Here is a 21,416-nt window from a genome sequence, read left to right on the forward strand (position 1 = left end):
CAGATCTACAATCACATTACAGTCACTGTAACATGATGTCTCAAAGATTGCTGAGAAAATAATGGAAGCTCTAATAATGCTCATCATTATTTATACACAATGCCACAGTAATTTCAGTCAACAGCAAATGTGTGGCTAAATAGAGAAATTGAAAACATATTGTGCAATTTTCAAAACAGTCATTCCCGTGGAAGACTGGTAATTGCAGGAGAAGATTGGAGAAAAGAAAGCATCACCTCTTTTAATGGCAATAGCTGCCATTTCTGGCAAACTTTTAAGAGTCTCAAGTCATTTAGTAGGTTACTGAGTGAGTGAGTGATTGGGTGGGTGAATGGTTCTGCTGCCTCAGAAAGGCAGCCAACATCATCAAAGATCCCTCCCACTCCAGTTACAATCTCTTCCAAACTCTTGCATTGGGCAGAAGACACAAAAGATTAAGCATACACACCAACAGATTCAAGAACAGCTTCTTCCCTGCTATTGTTAGACTTCTGAATGGGCCTCTCAAAAGTTTTAAATTTAATATTGATCTTACTCGCTGTGCCCGTTCCCTGCAGCCTTAACCTGGTGTTCCTCACTCTGTTCTATTATACTTATGCACTTTGTACAGAATGATCTGAGTGTACTGCATGCAAAACAAAACTTTTCACTGTAACTCAGGACAGTCAGAACTACAGATGCTGGAGTCAGAGATAACACAGTGTGGAGCTGGAGGAACACAGCAGGCCAGGCAGCATCACAGGAGCAGGAAAGTTGGCGTTTCAGGTTGGGACCCTGTAACCGGTACATACAGCAATAATAAATCAAATCAAAATCCAAATCAAAAAATCAAATTCAGGGAGTGACTGGGACACTTCACAAAAACATTGGCTCAAACTCTCTGGTATCCAGATCATTGAAGTCTGAACCTAAGTCGGGCAGAGATGGGTGGGGTGCAATTATCAGAACCATGTGAAAGCCCTGATGCATGTACAGGTATTGAAACTGATTGGGAAGTTTAAACTTCAAATGGGCTGGTTTCCACAACCCAGAATTCTCAACAAAAGACCCCAACACTGAACTCTAGAAAGAAGATCCAGAAGACTTTACAAAGGTATAAGTTACTTGCACTGCATTTTTTGGAATTTCAACACTTTAAATATGTTGCACATATGGATATTCCATTATAATAACAAAAGTATTTCACAACATTTCCATTGGTTATTACATTTACACAGAACACTGATCTTTAGTTATTATGTATCTCTTTCGAAGTGATAAGCACAGTCTAAAATACAAAAAAACAAAGCCACTTTTAAGTAGGGAGTTATGTGATGCTTGAAGAAGTTCTGAATCAAAAGGTTGTGGGTTAAGTGCCACTCCAGATGTTGAATTCTGAAATCTAGGCCAGTTCCCCAGTGCAGAGCTGAGGAGGTGCTGTACTGTCAGAAACGATGAAATACCAAACCAAGGCTACATCGTGCTCTCTTCAGTGGATACACAGGATTCTAAGGCACTATTCCCGAATAAGAGCAGGGAATTATCTCGGTCAAAATTTATCTCTCAGTCAACACCATAGAATCAGATTATCTAGTCATTAACACATTTCAGTTTCTGGGAAGTTATCATTCACAAATTGGCTGCTGCATTTCTAACACTGCAACAGCCACTACATCTCAAAAATACTTTGTTGGACACAGTATACTTCAGGATAACTTGCAGGCTTGAAAAGAACTTTATAAATGCAAATCTTTCATTTAATTTGAAGTTGACAGTCTGCAAAAGGTTCAGTTATGTGAATTAATAGTTTAGCCCAAACATGTAAATAGTTGAATGAGTGAGATATTATAACAAAGAGTTGCTTCTATCTACATGTGGATGATGGTTGCACATGACCACTTTATCAGGCTTAGAACATCAGATTCAATTTATATTCCCTTTCTGTCACCAGCGAAACCCTCCCTACCACCACTTTGACTCCAACTCTGTATATTCTACAAGTGACATGATCCCATTAAATATACTGTATGAAAACTGAGCTGTGTTTGCAGAATAATGGGTGAAAGAAATGTAGTTAAAGAATAGAATCAAACGCCATCATTTTTTGTCAGGTAACTCTTCTTGTCCAGATCATGATTAGCAATCATAGTTTTTCTTTAAAGCAACACCTTAAATGTAAAGATGACTTGAAAATATTACGTACCATTAATAACAGCTTTATATTCACAAAACACTTCCAGTACTGATTTTTAATGTCATGTTACTGTGTTTGATAGTTCCTAATGTGGTTGAGAACTTGCCAACTCTTGACAGTGGAAATTTTAGAAGCTTTAAAAATACTAAAATTGCCATGTATTTAAGCATCAAACACAAACAAAAACAAATTACTGGAAAAGCTCAATACGTCTGGCAGCGCCTGTGGAGAGAAGCAGTACCTCTGATGTCTCTCCATAAATGCTGCCAGACCTACTGAGCTTTTCCAGCAACTTCTGTTTTTGTTTCTGATTTACAGTGTCCACAGTTCTTCTTGGTGTTTTTATTTGGTATTTAAACATCTTGAGTATTTAGGTGCTGCTCCTGCTCCCAATTGATGCATAATAGGTTTCCACTCTCGGATGATATTTGACAAGAAGCAACAAGATTATTCATTTACGGGATGTGGTCACTGCTTGTTAGGTCAGCATTTATTGCTCTGTCCCTAATTGCCCAGAGGGTGTTACAGCTGTGGGTTGGGAATCACATATAGGATAGTAGTTTCCTTCCTTAAACTGAACCAGATAGATTTTTCTGACAATTGACAATGTCATCATTAGGCTCTTAATTCCAGATTTTTATTGGATTCAAATTCCACCATATGCCGCATGGGATTTAAACCCAGGTCCTCAGAACATGACCTGGGACTGTGGATTCCTAATCTAGTGAGAAGACCAGTAACTCATTACCTCCCCAGAGAGCTAACAGGATAACACCTGATGCAGGGAAAGAAAATCTGGCAACTGTTGCCTAATGTTAGACTTTACAGCAGAAGCTAAGTAAAGATTTTCCTCATTAGTCTTTTATTAACATGGGCAAAACTAAACGTGTGGAGAAATAAATTTAAAAATGTTAACTGTGCAAATAGCTTTGCATTACGTAAATAGCGTGACTCAACACAGTAGCATGTACTTGAATAGTTTTATGATGATGAGCAAGCAGACCTTTTACAAATGACAGTAACATATAGTAAACTGTAGTTGACGTGAGCAAATTTCTGTGAATGAGTGCCTTTTTTGGCTAAATGACATTGGAGAACCAGGCTTAAGAATTTATTCAGTTCTGTCTGTTTCAGGAGGACTGATGTTGTCAAATTCTTTCCTATTCCTTTGATAATTTATTTTTTGTTAAAAATGCAGAAAAATCAACAAGGTTTATTCTCTCAGTGTCATCTTTCAATTCCCAATGGAGATCAAATTCTCTATATCTCTTGTTTCAGAAAATCAATCAGAAAATTGCACATAAAACTCATTTGACATTAAAACTAAAATGTTTTACTCTCCATTAAGTAGAGACACAAGTTTGAAACTTGAGTATAAAATACATTTTTGTGCATAAGTATCTTATCTATAGCAAATTTGAAGCAAATCTGAATTGAAACAACACCTGCTGTTAGGAGATAAAGCAGAATTACGTTTATCTGTCATATTATCTAACAAGTTATCTATTGTTTGTGCAATCTTTGTTCTTCTATTCATTTGAACTGAAAACCTGTCCTTAAAAACTAGTTACCCTAGTTTTATCTATCATTATCTTTCCACATATTTTTGAACAAGTGCATTTGTTAAGCTTTTAGTAAATGTTTTATTGCTTTGCTTCCAAATCCAGAAGTTCTGGGAATGCTAAGGATATTCTTGTTGAGAAACTTAATTTTTTAGTTAAAATGAATATAACACATGGGTTTTCAGAATGAAATTTACTCATTACATACAATTAGTGCATTACACATTTAAGCATAACAAAATAACAACGGAATTTGTTCATTGCAACCACATCTATTCATGGAACGTCAGTAGGTTAAAGGAGAAAACACTGAGGGAAAATCTGGAGTAGAGCCCAAAGGTGAACTGATGCCTTATTCAATCATTTTCCCATCAATCCTTACAACAAACCTGAAGTCAGATATAATGTGTATTCCTTTGTATCTTCCAGGGAGGTTGGGAAAGAGGGACCTCATGTTTGGGCAGCCCAAGATCTCCATAGGTACCAGGCTTGCTGCCTAGAGAGGGCAGCCCAGTATCACTGAATGCAGCTTTGACTCCCAATGCACAAAACATCAGCTCACCAAAAAAAAAGTTGTAAAGAAATGGGAAAGTCGGGCAATGTGAAAGCTCAAACTTTGATAAAAACAGATTTGTCATAATTTTAGCGCACAAATTTCTGAAACCTTCTAAGTTTCCAAGCACAATTCAAATAAAATTTGATCATACATAATTTGTGTCATTACAAAAGCATTTATATTTAGGGTGTAGAGTAAAACAATCATGTACAACATTGAGGAAACAAAAAGGAAGGTTTTTATCTTAAGGAAGCCGTCCTATTTCATTCAACATTATTTGATACATGAAGTTCTGTAATTGCAGATGATGGATTGTTGTATATTTTAGGATCTGGTAGTTTCCAGAGAGTAGAGGTTTCACTACACTTGGGTGTATGGTTATTCTCAAAGTATTTTTATTTCGTCGTTGACCATGACAAAAGCCACCCTGTGTGAATCATTCCAGGTTCTTTGAAGGGGTTCGATCACATGTTACAGAAATATTCCCTTTTAAACTGTAAACTTTTACATCTGTAATAGTATGTTCTGCATAGAGTTTGTTTTGGCCATGAGTCAGAGCTAACAGCTGTACTCTAATGGGTTCATTGAACCTCATGTATTTGTTGGCCAGGATGGTAACTAGAGGGAATATCTCATAATTATAACATTTTAGGTCAACTTCTGTATGATTGAAATTTTTATTTCATCTTTAGAGATCATATGACCCCCTCAGGTTACAGTGTTATGAAAATTTTGCATACTAAGGGAATGCTTTGACGAAGGAGTGCCGATGTTTTTATGTCCTGATGAAAGCAGCTGTTACCATCAGCTGTTAGCATCGCATAACAAAAAAAAATCCTTTTGGACAGATTTTGTGTGTGAAACATGTTGCCCAACACACAGTTACCAATTTCCGAAATTCCTTGGTCTGCGGAACGGGTTTGTGTATTCACACCTGCCTATCCCCATTATTGTCAAAGTTTAAACATACTGGAATAAAATACATATTAGAACTTGCTGGAGAATCACAGCGGGCCAGGCAGCATCCTGACAAAAAGTGATCTAGACTCGAGACGTGAGTTCCCTCTCTCTCTCTCCCCACAGATGCTGCCTGACCCACTGTCATTTCCAGCATTTTTTGTTTTCACTACATATTATGACTTGCTTTTCCAAGGATTGTAGATTGGCTGCCATATACTATACTACCAAACTCTTATTGCTTACATTATATCATGTAAACCGAAAGACATGCATTTATCTATTTTAGTGATCACATGAGATCCCCAGGCACTGTAGTCAGTGAAATACCTTTGAAGTATAGTCATCTTTGTAAATAGGGAAATGAAGCAGTAACTTTGTCACAACAAACCAATTCAACCAGCGATGTGATAATGTCCAGATAATTCATTTTATTAATCTTGATTAAAGTGTAACTATTGGCTGGGACACCCCTGCTCTTCTTCAATGTACTGTCAAAGGAGCTTTAATGCCCATGTGAGGGGGCACTCTGGGTGTCAGTATAATATGTTAATCTCCCGGTCAATATTGTAGCGTAGGACTCTCTGTCCGGCGCTCCTTTCCTCCTCTTTTTACCCCCATTTTGGTATTTTCCGCTCTTGGTGTTCACCTCCCCCATGGCTGGCCCTGTCTGTCAGTGGATCCCAGTCCAATCTCTCAGTGGATCCCAGCCCTGTCTGTTAGTGGTCTGAGCCCAATCTCTCAGTGGATCCCAGCCCTGTCTGTTAGTGGGTCTGAGCCCAATCTCTCAGTGGGTCCCAGTCCAGTCTCTCAGTGGGTGCCAGTCCGGTCTCTCAGTGGGTCCCAGCCCTGTCTGTCAGAGGATCCCAGTCCAATCTCTCAGTGGATCCCAGCCCTGTCTGTTAGTGGGTCTGAGCCCAATCTCTCAGTGGGTCCCAGTCCGGTCTCTCAGTGGGTCCCAGCCGGGTCTCTCAATGGATCCCGGCCTGGTCTCTTGGTGGGTCCCAGCCCGGTCTCTCGGTGGGTCCCAGCCCAGTCTCTCAGTGGGGTCCCAGCCCCGTCTCTCAGTGGATCCCAGCCCCATCTCTCAGTGGGTCCCGGACCTGTCTGTCTTTTTCTGATGAAGGGCCTAGGCCCGAAACATCAGCTTTTGTGCTCCTGAGATGCTGCTTGGCCTGCTATGTTCATCCAGCTGCATACTTTATTATCTCAGTGGATCCCAGCCCGGTCTCTCAGTGGGTCCCAGCCTGGTCTCTTACTGGCTCATGGCAGGTGTTATGAAGTTAAGCGCAGCATGTGGATTGGAAGATTGTATGTTAGAATTTAAACTTTCACGGTTTGAGTTTGATAAATAAAGTGTTACTTGTTGCTTATAAAGTGAATATCAGGGAATTCTTTCATTTAAACACTCCTTTATAACAGACTGAGGGTGAGAGGCAGATTATACCACTTTTCACATTTACTTTAACAGATTACGAGGCAACGAGAGATTCTCTTGGTATTTTGGTTTTAATTACCAGAGATGTGTCAAACATCCCTTTGTAACAGCAGATCCTGGCCTGGTCTCTCGGTGGTTTGCAGCGGGTCATAGCCTGGTCTCTCGATGGTTTGTAGTGGGTAATAGCCTAGCCTCTCAGTGGTTTGTAGTGGGTCATAGCCTGGTCTCTTGGTGGTTTGTAGCAGTTCATAGCCTGATCTCTCGGTGGTTTGCAGCGGGTCATAGCCTGGTCTCTCGGTGGTTTGTAGCGGGTAATAGCCTGGTCTCTCAGTGGTTTGTAGTGGGTCATAGTCTGGTCTCTCGGTGGTTTGTAGTGGGTAATAGCCTACAATGGCTTGTCTTGCCATTCCCACATCACTCCCTCTGTTTTTGCAAAGCATTCTTCCTTAGCCTCCTCCTTCTGTGTCACCTACATGCCACCTCTCAGCAGCCTCTATTAGGTCAATCCTCAGCCTTCATTGCTCTGGTGTAAACAATCCATGTTGTCCAACCTCTCCTAATCGTAAATACACCCCAATCCAGACAACATCCTGGTAGAACCCTTCTGCATTCTCATCAAAACCTCAACATCCTTTCTCTCGTGTGGTGACTAGAACTGTACCAACGCTCCAAATGCGGCCTCACTAAAGTCTTACTTGTCAACTTGAATACTCAATGCCACAACAAATGAAGGCAAGTATGCCATATGCTTTTTTCAGCCAATACTATGGACTAGGATCCCAAGATCCATCTATATATCAATGCTCTTAAGGGTCTGGCCATTTACAGTTTACTTTGCCAATCTGACATCCCAAATTGCATTATCTCACACTTGCACAGATTCAACTCCATTTGCCATTTCTCCATCCAACTTTCCAACCGATCTATATTCTGCCATATCCTTTGACAATCTCCCTCACCATCCACAACTCCACCAACTTTCATGTCATCTGCAAATCTATGATTCATATCACCTACATTTTCATCTGAACCACTTAGATATCTAATAAACAACGGAGGTCCTTGCAGAACACCTCTGGTCATAGAGTGCCAGTCAGAAAAGCAACACTCTATAACTACCCTCTGTCCTCAATGTCAAAGCCAATTTTATATCTAACTGGCCAACTCACCATGGATCCCATGAGACTTAATTTTCAGGGTTAGCCTAGCATGAGGAACCATGTCAAATGCTTTAGTGAAGCTCATGTAGACAACATCTACTGCCCTACCGTCCACAATGATTTTTGTCATTTCCTCAAAAATACAACCACGTTTATGAGACAAGACCTCCCCTTCATGAAGCCACACTGAATACCCCCGAGAAGTCAAATTTTCTTCAAATTCAAAGGGAGGAAGTGACAGAGGAAGGGACGTGGATGTTACTGAGGTAGTGTGAAAGAATAAATCTGTGAGGGAGGGAGTGAGTCTCTGAAGAAGGGAGCCTGATGGAGGGAGTGAGAGAAGGGGGGAGGAAGAGAGAGTGTTAATCCGAGACCGAGGCCAAATACCATAATCCTCTTCCACCTCTCACTCCCCAAAACCCTATCCACAAGGCAGGCTGGGAAAGGAGAGACACCCAGGCTGAAAGCCAATCCACTGCTGAGCTCCACTTTCATTTGAATTCAGCAAGGCCAGCTCATGGTGTGCACCTGATCTTAGCCTGGCTCCTTCACCCACTTCCCGGGTGATCAGGACATAGGGTTTAATCTGTCTGTCTCTAGTGTGACGCTTAAAATAAAAAGGCACGAAAGGATGTGGTCTCAGCACCCGATAGATTTGGTGGATTCCTTATTTATCTCCAGTTACATTTCAGATTGCAGGATGAATTTTATGCACTACAGCCACCTTGTCACACCCCCATTAACATGGCCAGCAGCTCCAAAGGGCAGCTCTGTAGCAGCTGAGCTCCTGCGTTATATCTCTAACCAAACCTACTCGTTTTGGTGAGCTAGTCTCTTCTCGTCATTGCTATGGGATAGAACGTCCCTCTTACAGCTGGGCAGCTCCCTCCATGATGGACTCTTTGAATCTTAGAGCGACCCTGAAGTGCCTTCGGTTATGTCAATGGTGAACGATGGCTACCTTTTGTAGGTAGCGCCAGCATTTCAGGAGCAGAAATACCCTCGCCCATATTGCTCAATTGGCTGCTTCCCCTGACTTCTGCCCTGTATGGCACTAGCAACGTGCCATTCTCACATCCATCTGCAGTTTGCATGGCTATGCCACTGCTTTTGCTTCTGATGGTAGAAAGTTCCAAAGGAAATCGCAGGAAATGGTCATGAAGGTTAATTCATGGTCAAGGCCAATGCATTTTCAAAGGTCATCTACCCACCACACCACTGACCTCCAACAAGGCACCACCAACACAAGCATTCGCTCAGCCTCGTCTCCATCACTTACATTCACTTACCGTCAGCTGTTCGGCTGTTGCAGGCATGTAGGGTGAGTCACTGGACAACGCAACACAGTGTAACACATTCAATGATGTTCTTTTTGCCTCCTTACAAGACAAAGTGCCCTGCTACCTTCAGGGAGCAGATTAGAAGCAGAAGGTGAGGAATACCCACGTCTCCTCCAACCTGCCAGGGGAACACAAGCACCCAGCTGAAGGCTCTGTGCAATCTGAGACAGTGGGAGGGTCAAGGAGCAGGGAGGTTGGGTGAAGAGCATTGGGCAAGGAAAGGTCATGGAGAGGAAAATGACCGAGTGGCAGTTTTCTTCAAAACAAAACTGGACTTTTGGAGGCAACTATATGAAAATAAATATGCAGACAGCACCATTCGTGGAACGTCCCTCATTTACAGACCCTGCAAAAAGAAAGATGTGCTGTTAGATCACACTTTAATGTAATAATTAATGTAATAGCAATATCCGTACAAGGGCTAGAATGTATCTAGTTTTGAAAAAGCAACTTGTCCTCACTGCATTACAGAAAATCTCCACCACATCCTTCACAAAGAGCTGAATCACTTTCTCACCTGTTTTGACTTGCTGCAAGTAATATACAATATTTGCATTTGTGAATGAAAACGTTCACTACAGTGTTCAGATTAAAGTTTGTATTGTTTGTGGACTTGTGCTTCATAGATCTTGTTATAAAGAGTTTATGTTTCCTCATTGCAATGTTTGTGTACATGCTCAAGGTAAAATGTGGCCCCCTTGTGGTTATATGTTGGATATCCATAACCTCAGCCGACTCTACACTGCATCATGGTGTAGAGAGCATAACATCCAGTAATGTTGAAACTATTCATCATAATTCTACATTTCTGACTTATGAGCTGTCAGCTGTTGTTGGTGGGACAATGAATCTCTTGCATTCGGCCCCCATTTTCTCAAACTTACTTCCCATTTTTGATTTCAGAAACTCAAGAAATGCCATCTGGCTAGCAGCGGCGATTCCAGGAGGAATGACGAGAGCTACACCAAACCTTGGAGGAAAGAACCTCTAAACTTGATCTGAAACTCACCATGACCAGCTCAAGTACTGCCCTAGCCGTTACCATGGAGAGTCATTTAAAGTTAACTCTCTCATGTGGAGGTATGCAGATGTGAGACGGGGTGGGGAAGGGGTGAGTTGCAGGGGGATACATCAATGTGTTTTCCAGCTCCAGGACAGATGCCTGGTCTCCAGCATTCCCCCGAGTGCCAGTGGCCGGGGTGCTTTCTCCTGGGTCTGCTGGTATGGCAGTACGGTGCTCTGCAACCTGTGATCCCACACTCAGTAACTGAACACAGCCACCAACATTTCAGTACAGGAGATGGTGGGCTGAGCGAGGGAGAGACGGGGCATGTGGCTCAGGAGCCAGATTTAGTTGATGCTTCACCGAAGTTCTGGATACTGTTGCCGGCTGAATTTGAGGATGTGTGCTGTGGGAGAGGTGGGGTTTGGGCAGGAGCTGATGGCTCTATGCTAATGTGGCCGTGACACTGGCTGTACTTGTAAGGACAAGAGATAAGAGTAGTGCCTGACACATGTTACTGATTGCTTGGCTATTGTCAGTGTTTCAGTGCAACAACTAGTGGCACGTTAATAAAATGTGAGGCTGGATGAACACAGCAGGCCAAGCAGCATCTCAGGAGCACAAAAGCTGGCGTTTCAGGCTGAGACCCTTCATCAGAGAGAGCTCTCTCTGATGAAGGGTCTAGGCCCGAAACGTCAGCTTTTGTGCTCCTGAGATGCTGCTTGGCCTGCTGTGTTCATCCAGCCTCACATTTTATTATCTTGGAATTCTCCAGCATCTGCAGTTCCCATTATCTCTGAAACTAGTGGCACGTCCTCCGTTGCTGCGATCTGAAAAATCTTCATATCCCTTTCGGAGGTGTCCTGGTCCTGTAGTGCATGGGAAAGCATGGGGCCCTTTCCCACAAACTGGACACAAATGGAATGCCATCTCCTAAAATTATATAAAGGGGATGACTGAGTCTGTTGTAAGTAGATGGTATGGCTGTTACTGCTGATGTGTGTGAGGGCAAGGGGGTGAGCTTTCTGAGGGGATGAGGAATGCAGGGTTAGCTGCGTGGAACGATGGGGCAGCAGGGGGTTGGTCAACAAATTTGATGATGTGCTCAGATTTTCCACCAAAGCTGAGGCAACCCACATTCTGACAAAAAGGCAGCACGATGGCTCAGTGGTTAGCACTGCAGCCTCACAGTGCCAGGGACCTGGGTTCGATTCCAGCCTCGGGCGACTGTCTGTGTGGAGTTTGCACGTTCTCCCCGTGTCTGCGTGGGTTTCCTCGCACAGTACAGAGATGTGCAGGGTATGTGGACTGGTTGTGCTAAACTGTCCTTAGTTCCCAGGGAAGTTTCGGTTGGGCGGGTTAGGTATGGGAAATCAAGGGTAGGATAATGGGTCTGGGTGGGATGCTGTTCGGGGGAACAGTGTGGACATGTTGGGCTGAATGGCCTGTTTCCACACTGTAGGGGTTCTGTGATCTATGATCTATGATTCAGCCAATTAGCTATTTCTCTCACCATGCACACGGCCTGGCCTGTTGAATATATCTGACAGTTCGTGTTCTTGCTTTCTCTGCAGGCTAACTGAACGAAGCTGTGAGAGTTTGAACACTTTCAGAGCGGATTTAGACTCCACAGGTCAAAACTATTCCAAAGTAGGTGCTAAATTAATCTCATGAAATGAAATTTCCGCAAGGGTCATTGATGAAGAAATTCATGCTGGGTGCTTTTCCGAGGGTGGGTGACTGTGACTGACTGTGGGTGGCTGTGGGTGACTGTGGGTGGGTGTGGCTGACTGTGGCAGACTGTAGCAGACAGTGGGTGACTGTGGCAGTCTGTAGCAGACTGTGGGTGACTGTGGCAGACTGTAGCAGACTGTGGGTGACTGTGGCAGTCTGTGGCTGTCTGGCTGACTGTGGGCGACTGTGGCAGACTGTGAGTGACTGTGGCAGACTGTGGGTGACTGTGGCAGACTGTGGCTGACTGTGGGTGACTGTGGCTGACTGTGCGTGACTGTAGCTGACTGTGGGTGACTGTGGGCGACTGTGGCAGACTGAGTGAATGTGGCAGACTGTGACTGACTGTGGCAGACTGTGGGTGACTGTGGCTGACTGTGCCTGATTGTGGCTGACTGTGGGTGACTGTAGCAGTTTGTGGCTGACTGTGACAGACTGTAGCAGACTGTGGGTGACTATGGCAGACTGTGGGTGACTGTGGGTGACTGTGGCAGACTGTGGGTGACTGTGGCAGTCTGTGGCCGACTGTGGGTCACTGTGGCAGACTGTGGGCGACTGTGCCAGACTGTGGGTGACTGTGGCAGACTGTGGGTGACTGTGGCTGACTGTGTCTGATTGTGGCTGACCGTGGGTGACTGTAGCAGTCTGTGGTTGACTGTGACAGACTGTGGGTGACTATGGCAGACTGTGGGTGACTTTGGGTGACTGTGACAGACTGTGAGTGACTGTGGCTGACTGTGGCAGACTGTGGGTGACTGTGGCTGACTGTGTCTGATTGTGGCTGACTGTGGGTGACTGTAGCAGTCTGTGGCAGTCTGTGGCCGACTGTGGGTGACTGTGGCAGACTGTGGGTGACTGTGCCAGACTGTGGTGACTGTGGCAGACTGTGCGTGACTGTGGCTGACTGTGGGTGACTGTAGCTGACTGTGAGTGACTGTGCCAGACTGTGGGTGGCTGTGGGTGACTGTGGGTGACTGTGGCAGACTGTGGGTGACTGTGGGTGACTGTGGGTGACTGTGCCAGACTGTAGGTGACTGTGGGTGACTGTGGCAGACTGTGGGTGACTGTGCCAGACTGTGGCTGACTGTGGGTGACTGTGGCAGACTGTGGGTGACTGTGCCAGACTGTGGCTGACTGTGGGTGACTGTGGCAGACTGTGGGTGACTGTGGGTGACTGTAGCAGTCTGTGGCAGTCTGTGGCCGACTGTGGGTGACTGTGGCAGACTGTGGGTGACTGTGCCAGACTGTGGTGACTGTGGCAGACTGTGCGTGACTGTGGCTGACTGTGGGTGACTGTAGCTGACTGTGAGTGACTGTGCCAGACTGTGGGTGGCTGTGGGTGACTGTGGGTGACTGTGCCAGACTGTAGGTGACTGTGGGTGACTGTGGCAGACTGTGGGTGACTGTGCCAGACTGTGGCTGACTGTGGGTGACTGTGGCAGACTGTGGGTGACTGTGGGTGACTGTGGCAGACTGTGGGTGACTGTGCCAGACTGTGGCTGACTGTGGGTGACTGTGGCAGACTGTGGGTGACTGTGGGTGACTGTGGCAGACTGTGGGTGACTGTGCCAGACTGTGGCTGACTGTGGGTGACTGTGGCAGACTGTGGGTGACTGTGGGTGACTGTGGCAAAGCAGGTGGTGTTTTACATGTTGTCCTTCTTGACACTGATTGAATTGGAGTCCCGAAATTTGGCCTAATTCCCCAGTGACAACTTTCGTCAGCTTTACGAACAAAAAAATTTAATTAAAGACGTGTTGCCTTTTGGCTTTTTTAAAATCAGAACTTGCTTCATGGATATTTTTTTCAGGCAAGGCTGACAGTGTAGGCTCTGTGATATTCCTGGCACTGGTAAATGAGGACTTGATTACTGTAATAAATAATATAATCTTAATAAAAACTGTTACAGATGATTTACTTTGCAGTACTGTGGTGGTTCTTATCCATGCAAAAATGAACAGGAGCAAAAATTCAAGGAATAAAGGCCAGTATTTGTTTGTTAATATCATGAACACTAAAATGCAGATATGTTGAAAAGACTGGAGAGCTACTGTTTCTTAAGTTCTTTTTCCAGATGCAGGTCTTCCAAAAGCATCAGCCTCTTTACCATGGCCAGTACAAGAGGTCGTGCCCGTAATTCATATCAGCTGCAGTAGGGATTGAACCTCATAGGTGCGAGTCATTTAGTCATGTGGACCAACTGACTCTGAGGGAGTCTGGGCTGCTATGTCAACATAGACAATAGACAATAGGTGCTGGAGTAAGCCCTTTGGCCCTTCGAGCTAGCACCACTATTCATTATGATCATGGCTGATCATCCACAATCAGTATCCTGTTCCTGCCTTATCCCCATGAATGTTGTCACCTCAGACTTTGGATGCTGATGGCAGAGGCTCCAATTTCTTTCCATTACATGGCTGGCCAGAAAATTTCTCATGGTGCTACCACCTGCCATTAGCTTGTGTTTGAAGGATTCTGACCAGTTTGGGTGCACCTTGGCCTGGAGCAGGACCTAAACACAGATCTCTCTGGCTCTGAGGCAGGAATGCTACCCATTGTGTCATCAGGCCTCCCAGCATCCAGACACGTATCGTCACGGTACAAGCTGGATGTATTGCTCTGAATTTTTAAATTGTGCTACAAGTGATTAGTACAGGGTAGATTTTGTCAAGGAACATTGGACACATCTGCTGGAAATGTCAAAGTGGAGGAGGAAAAGAAAAGCATGGTCTGGGATGGGAGAAGTTTCACAGGAGTAATGGTTATTGCCCCAGATCTGACCAGGGTTGCTAACAGTTTTTAAATGTATTCCTGGAGTTTTTATACCATGACTTGCCACATGTTCTAGCCATGAGCCCATCAACACATCCATCTCGATGACCCTTGCTTTCATATGCTAACACTCAATAACTAGTTGGATGATGTTTGCCTGTCAACCAGTAGCTTTCACCCACCATTATCGAGATGTCTACATCTGGTCAAGGGAAATGTTGAAAGAAAACTGCAAAAAAGTTTTTTTTAATGTTCCAATGATTTTTCTCCAGGATTACCCACAGCAGTAACCTGGAGGTTGAACTTTTATCCCAGCTGGGTTTGTAACCCCAGCTCTGACAGATACACTGAATATTCTGGAGGTGGAGAATGTAAATAAGCCAAAATGGCTAGTGGGGATTGGGGGAATCCCCAAAGCCCATGGATACTTGATTTTGACATCTCCAATGCGTTATTAAAACAAACTGTAGGTCTCCAAACCCTGCAATCTTAATGTTTCAGGGTTTATCAATCCTCCACAGGAAACCTTCATTTGCCTTTTGAACCATTGAATATTCTTCATTGTGCAATTAAAAAAACAAAACATAGCCATATAGGTATAAAGTTGTGAATTTGCGTTGTAAAGCATCTACTTTTTGGCCACTACATGGCATCCTGCTTGAAAATATGATCCTTACTTTGAATGAGAAATGCTCTGGCACCATCTTGGGAAAGGGGGGTTTGTATTGATTTGAGACTTGTGGCTTAGGGTTCTACAGTGTGCAATGAGGATAGGACTATCCTTCTATTAGTGGTAGTTTGTGGCCAGTAAACTGACCACTGTTGGACTCTAGTAGATTTCTGTAAGTGCTCTCATTTACACTCTTCTGTGTAATACCGTTCTCTGCAAGTGCATTACCCTCTGACACAGACTATTCCATCCATCCTTCCTGGCTTCCGAGTCACAATGCTGATGTCATTGACATGATATGTATTACCGTCTCATTATTTGTTTTTGTTAGATGCCAAGAATCATCTAATGATTGCTGGTATTAGGCAGAAAATGGTCACTCAATATACTACACTATAGTTGGTGCTAGCTCTGCCATTTCCAAGTGTGTGGTCCAACCTACACCTGGTCTTAACCTCACATATGGGGTGGGATCCGACAGTGGTGAAAGGGGTCTCGCTCACAGGCTGTAGAACTGTTTGAAGTCCTGATCTACCTCCTTTTGGGAAGGCTTGCCAAATGGTCGCTCAGCTGGACAGCTACAGATATTCCAAGGCCAATTTGGCAGGAAACCAAGTGCCATCAGCTGAGAGCGATCATTTAAACTGAGGCTGTAGATCTGTGCTTTTTAACTTGTTACTTTACTTTCCAACATTTGCACCTAAGAGCTTGTACCGAGGTTCCTTTTTACTGGGAATAGTGCCAGTGTACATATTTTGCTGTACTCCTTGATTTGTATCCTTGAGTACATGTGACAATAAAATCTAAACCTAACCCTGACTTGAACCCAAACCCAAACCCTAAACCTAACTTTAACCTTACCCTAACCCAAACCATATCCCTAACCCTAACTCTAACTCTAACTCTAACCCGTACCCTAACTCTAACCCTAACTCTAATCCTAATCCTAAAACTCACCCTAAACCTAACCCTAACCCCAACCTGAACCCTAACCCTAACTCTAACCATAACACTAAACCTAAACCTAAATCCAACCCTAACCCTAACTCTAACCTTAATCCTAACCCTAAACCTAACCTTAACCCTACACCTAACCCTAACCCTAACCAAAACATTAAATCTAATCCTCACCCTAACCCTAACCTTAACCCTGACCCTGACCCTAGCCCTAACCCGAACCCTAACCCTAATCCTAACAGTAACCTGAACCCAACCCTAACCCTAATCCTAACTCTATTTGTAACCGTAACCATAACCCTAACCCTAACCCTAACCCTAAACATAATCCTAACCCTGAGCCTCAATCTTGTGGAGTGCTGATCAGTGGGCGAATGACGGGTTGTTCTCCTTGCAGGTTTGATGCTGAAATAGAGCACGTGAAAGTCTTCCTGCAGGATGTCTTCTCCAATTAGATCACTCCTCTGTGTATATTGTACAAACTTGTGAAAGGTTTTAGAAGGTGCCTCTTGGTCATGAATGTGTGGAATGTACCTCAGATTCAGTGTAAGATATCTCAGATGTGTGAGAAATTGGTGAAGCTGGGGGTCTCAAGCTGTTACAATGCAATAGTAACACGAATGGTACTCATTGCTAACAAGATATTGCCATCAAGCCAGAAAAATCTTCTATCCAGCTCATAAATAAGTAACGTGGGGTGAATTTCAAAGCCAGTGTGATGCTAAGGATGTAGGCCCTGTGTTGCAAACACTGGCAGGACACATTAAACAGGATTTTCCTCAGTTATTTACAGCCAGTGGGATGTGGGTAACCAGGCCCAATCAGCCCATGCTTGCAGGATTCAAAATATAGTGTCCAACATTAATTCCTCAAATGGACAACACTTACTAAATAATCCTGACTGTGCAAAGAATTACACTGACAATCAATTTAAGACTGCATTATGGTGTAATTGCATGTACTGGAAGCCCCACATATAAATAATGAGGGATAATGGGAACTGCAGATGCTGGAGAATTCCAAGATAATAAAATGTGAAGCTGGATGAACACAGCAGGCCAAGCAGCATCTCAGGAGCACAAAAGCTGACGTTTCAGGCCTAGACCCTTCATCAGAGCCTCTGATGAAGGGTCTAGGCCCGAAACATCAGCTTTTGTGCTCCTGAGATGCTGCTTGGCCTGCTGTGTTCATCCAACCTCACATTTTATTATAAATAGTGAGGGGCCTGTTTTTCACAAACAGAAAGAATGCGTACATGCACTATATTGTTCTGACTCAACATAATTGGGAGCAACCATTCCTGCATTTATTTTTCAGGGAATTACCCTGAGCAATCAGAGTCAACCTGTCTGATTTCAAATTTATATCTCAGCAGAGCTTGACAGTGAATGGTCAGTTATTATCTAACTGGTGATTGCTCCATGGCAACGTATATACCAATCAGACTGTCCCAACCAAACAGCACTCACCTCTCTTGAATGTTGTTTTCTCCTGATTTGGTCATTCTTGTGAGTTCTGCTGATGAATACAAGATGACAGCGTTGAAAACGTGTGCCACGTCTCAGCAATCCTCAAGTCCCGGGCTATCAAATCAGAATTTCAAATCGTCCCTCTTAAATTTCACTTTTCACCATTCTTAATCACCCTTACATGCATGTACACACACACAGACACACTCACACACACACACACACACACACACACACACACACACTCACACTCACACACACACACACACACACACACACACACACACTCACACTCACACACACACACACACACACACACACACACACACACACACACATTCACACACAGACATACACACATTCACACATTCACACACTCACACACACACATACACACAGAAACACAGACATACACACATTCACACATTCACACACTCACACACACACATACACACAGAAACACAGACACACACACACACACACACACACACACACACACACACACACACACTCATACACTCACACACACACACAGAGACACACACACACTCACACACACACACAGTCACTCATACACACACTCACACTCAAACACACACAGATATACTTACATACACACACTCACACCACACACATACATACATACCACACACACACTTACAGACACTCACTCACACACACGCTACACACACACACATACTTACACATACAAGCTCTCACACACTACACACTCTCACACACATACACACACTTACACACTACACACACACAAACTTACACACACGCACTCACACACACAAACTTACACACACACACACTCACACTACACACACACAAACTTAAACACACACACACAGACACACACACACACACTCACACACACACACTGACACACACTCACACACACACACACACACACACACACACAGACACACACACACATACAGACACACACACACACACACACTCACACACACGCTCACTCACACATACACACAAACACACATTTACACACTTACACACACACTCACACACACACACTCTCACACACATGCACACACATACTCAGTCACACTCACATACACATGCACGCACACATGCTCACACACATACACACACATACACACTCACACACATGCACACACGCGTGCACACACAGACACACACTCACTCAGTCACACACACCCTCACACACACACACACACTCACACAGTCACTCAAGCACACACACACACACTCAAACACACATATACATACACTCACATACTACACACACACATATACTTACATACACACACTCACACCACACACATACTTACACACTACACACACACTTACAGACACTCACTCACACTCACACACACACATGCTTACACATACACACTCACACACTACACACACTCACACACTACACACACACACTCACTCACACACACACATACACACTCACACTACACACATACGCTCACACACACACTCAAATATACACGCTTACACACACATACACACACTATACACACACACTACACACACACACACAGACTCACTCACACTCACACATATGCACACACACAAACACACACACACACAAACACACACACACACACCCACCAGACCCATGATTTCTTCTTATCTAAGCCTACACTTTGTAATTTCTCCTGTTTCCCAAGCCACAATCCCATCTTTGTTCCTTTCTTCTCTTTGATACTGAAGAACAAGGGAGGGTAATGTTCCAAAAGCAAGACATGCAAGAGGACGAAAGTTTAAAGTTGTTACTTGATCAGACACGAACAGCCATCTTCTCAGACAGTGGTCTTACATACAGTTAACAGGGTAACAAAGCAGCAAATAGTGAGTCATTGTTATGGGTGTGTGGTCTGCAACCTGGGCAGCAGGCTACGGTCATTCATACGTGCTCCCCAGAGTGAGAGGTCATACAAGAGTTCTGCTGCAGTGGACATGGATAAGGGCATCATTGTGGTAGCTTTCTGTGATATAAGGTGTGTGATTTATATATATTTTAATATAATTTATTTTAGAGTTTGAATTTTGAACTAGTGGCATGTGGCTTTTGGTCCGTCTGCAAAAATCACTTTAATGATTAAATTGTCAGGATTTCTGAAACTATGTTTTTTTGCTAAATGAATGTCCCTGGCATGATAATGGGAATGTGTTTGCAAGGAGAAGTTCTACCAACAAGCGGAGTAAAAATTAAGAAGCAGTAGCTTGCTCTCTGTTCAGGAGGATCAGGATTTTTTTGTTTTGTCTCTCAGGGGAAGAACTCATTGCATGAGAGCTATTGCTTTTTAGTTTGCGGAGGTCCAGGTGGAAATTAAATGTGCAACACAATTTGTCTTGAAGGAAGGAGATAGTTTAGTACTGCTGTGCACTAGATTACCTCCATGTAAAGATTTCAGTTTGAAAATTCAAGACCAGGCTAGAACTCTAATGGAATTAACTGAACCCGAGAAAGGCTAAAATCAGTTGTTCACCAAATTGAAGAAGAGACTACCACTCTCTCACTGTAAAGAATTAAATAAAATAAAAACACAGCTAAATTAAACCTACAACAATAACAGAGAAACAAGCAATGCAGAAGAAAGGTCCACACAGAAAGGTGGGCTATGTTGGCAGGCCTTTAATAAATCCTGCGGAAAAGGAAGTACAGGAAGTTAGCACCAACTCGGCACAGGGTTTTACAGAGAGCTTAGAGTACATCCTTCCCAAATGGATGAACTGAAGGATAATCTATGTAGATCCACCAATGATTTGGCACCTGATGGTTAATGATGCAGTTTCTACTGCGTCATCAACAGAAGCCACAATATATTTGGGTACTGCAACAGAAATTCATCCCGAAGTCATGCAAATTCAACTTGTAACTATGAAAACGCAGTTTGTTGGCATACCGATATGGCTGTTTACCTATACTCGTATGGATTCACAACAGTCCAGCCATATTTCCTCCAGGCGACAACGGGGTTTCTGAGCCCCTGCCTGGAGATGTTGCAATACTTTGTGAGGTGGGTAGGCCATCAGAAATGACACACCTCATCCTCCTAATGCTGCCTCGCTGCCTGTGAGTTTCAGCAAGTCAGCTCATACCACTCCGCCCATGTTAAATTGATGCAGCTCAATACATGGCCCTCTGGGATAACAGTTCCTATAGACTGAGCTTAAAATCAGCAGCTTCTCACCAGCCACACAACAATGTGGGCATGGCAGGTGGAAGAAAAGCACCAAGGAAGGCATACCGTTAACCAGCTGAATTTGTATGGAATATTAGATCATATGTTTGATAAAAATGACATTTTCATGGTTGTTCTGGATCGGCTTTTATTTCGCCGTTGTGTCTAAGAGGAAACAGTAGTGGTCAGGAACACAGGGAGGGTGAGTTGTAGCAAAAACAGAAGTTGCTGGAAAAGCTCAGCAGGTCTGGCTGCACCTGTGAAGGATAAATCAGAGTTAACGTTTCGGGTCCGGTGACCCTTCCTCAGTAGCTAGGGAGGGAGAGGAAGGGCCACTGGGTCCGAAACGTTAGCTCTGATTTCTCGTCACAGATGCTGTCAGAGCTGCTGAGCTTTTCCAGCAACTTCTGTTTTTGTTCCTGATTTACAGCACCTGCAGT

The sequence above is a fragment of the Stegostoma tigrinum genome, chromosome 6, assembly GCF_030684315.1.
Source record: "Stegostoma tigrinum isolate sSteTig4 chromosome 6, sSteTig4.hap1, whole genome shotgun sequence".
Classification (NCBI taxonomy): Eukaryota; Metazoa; Chordata; class Chondrichthyes; order Orectolobiformes; family Stegostomatidae; genus Stegostoma; species Stegostoma tigrinum.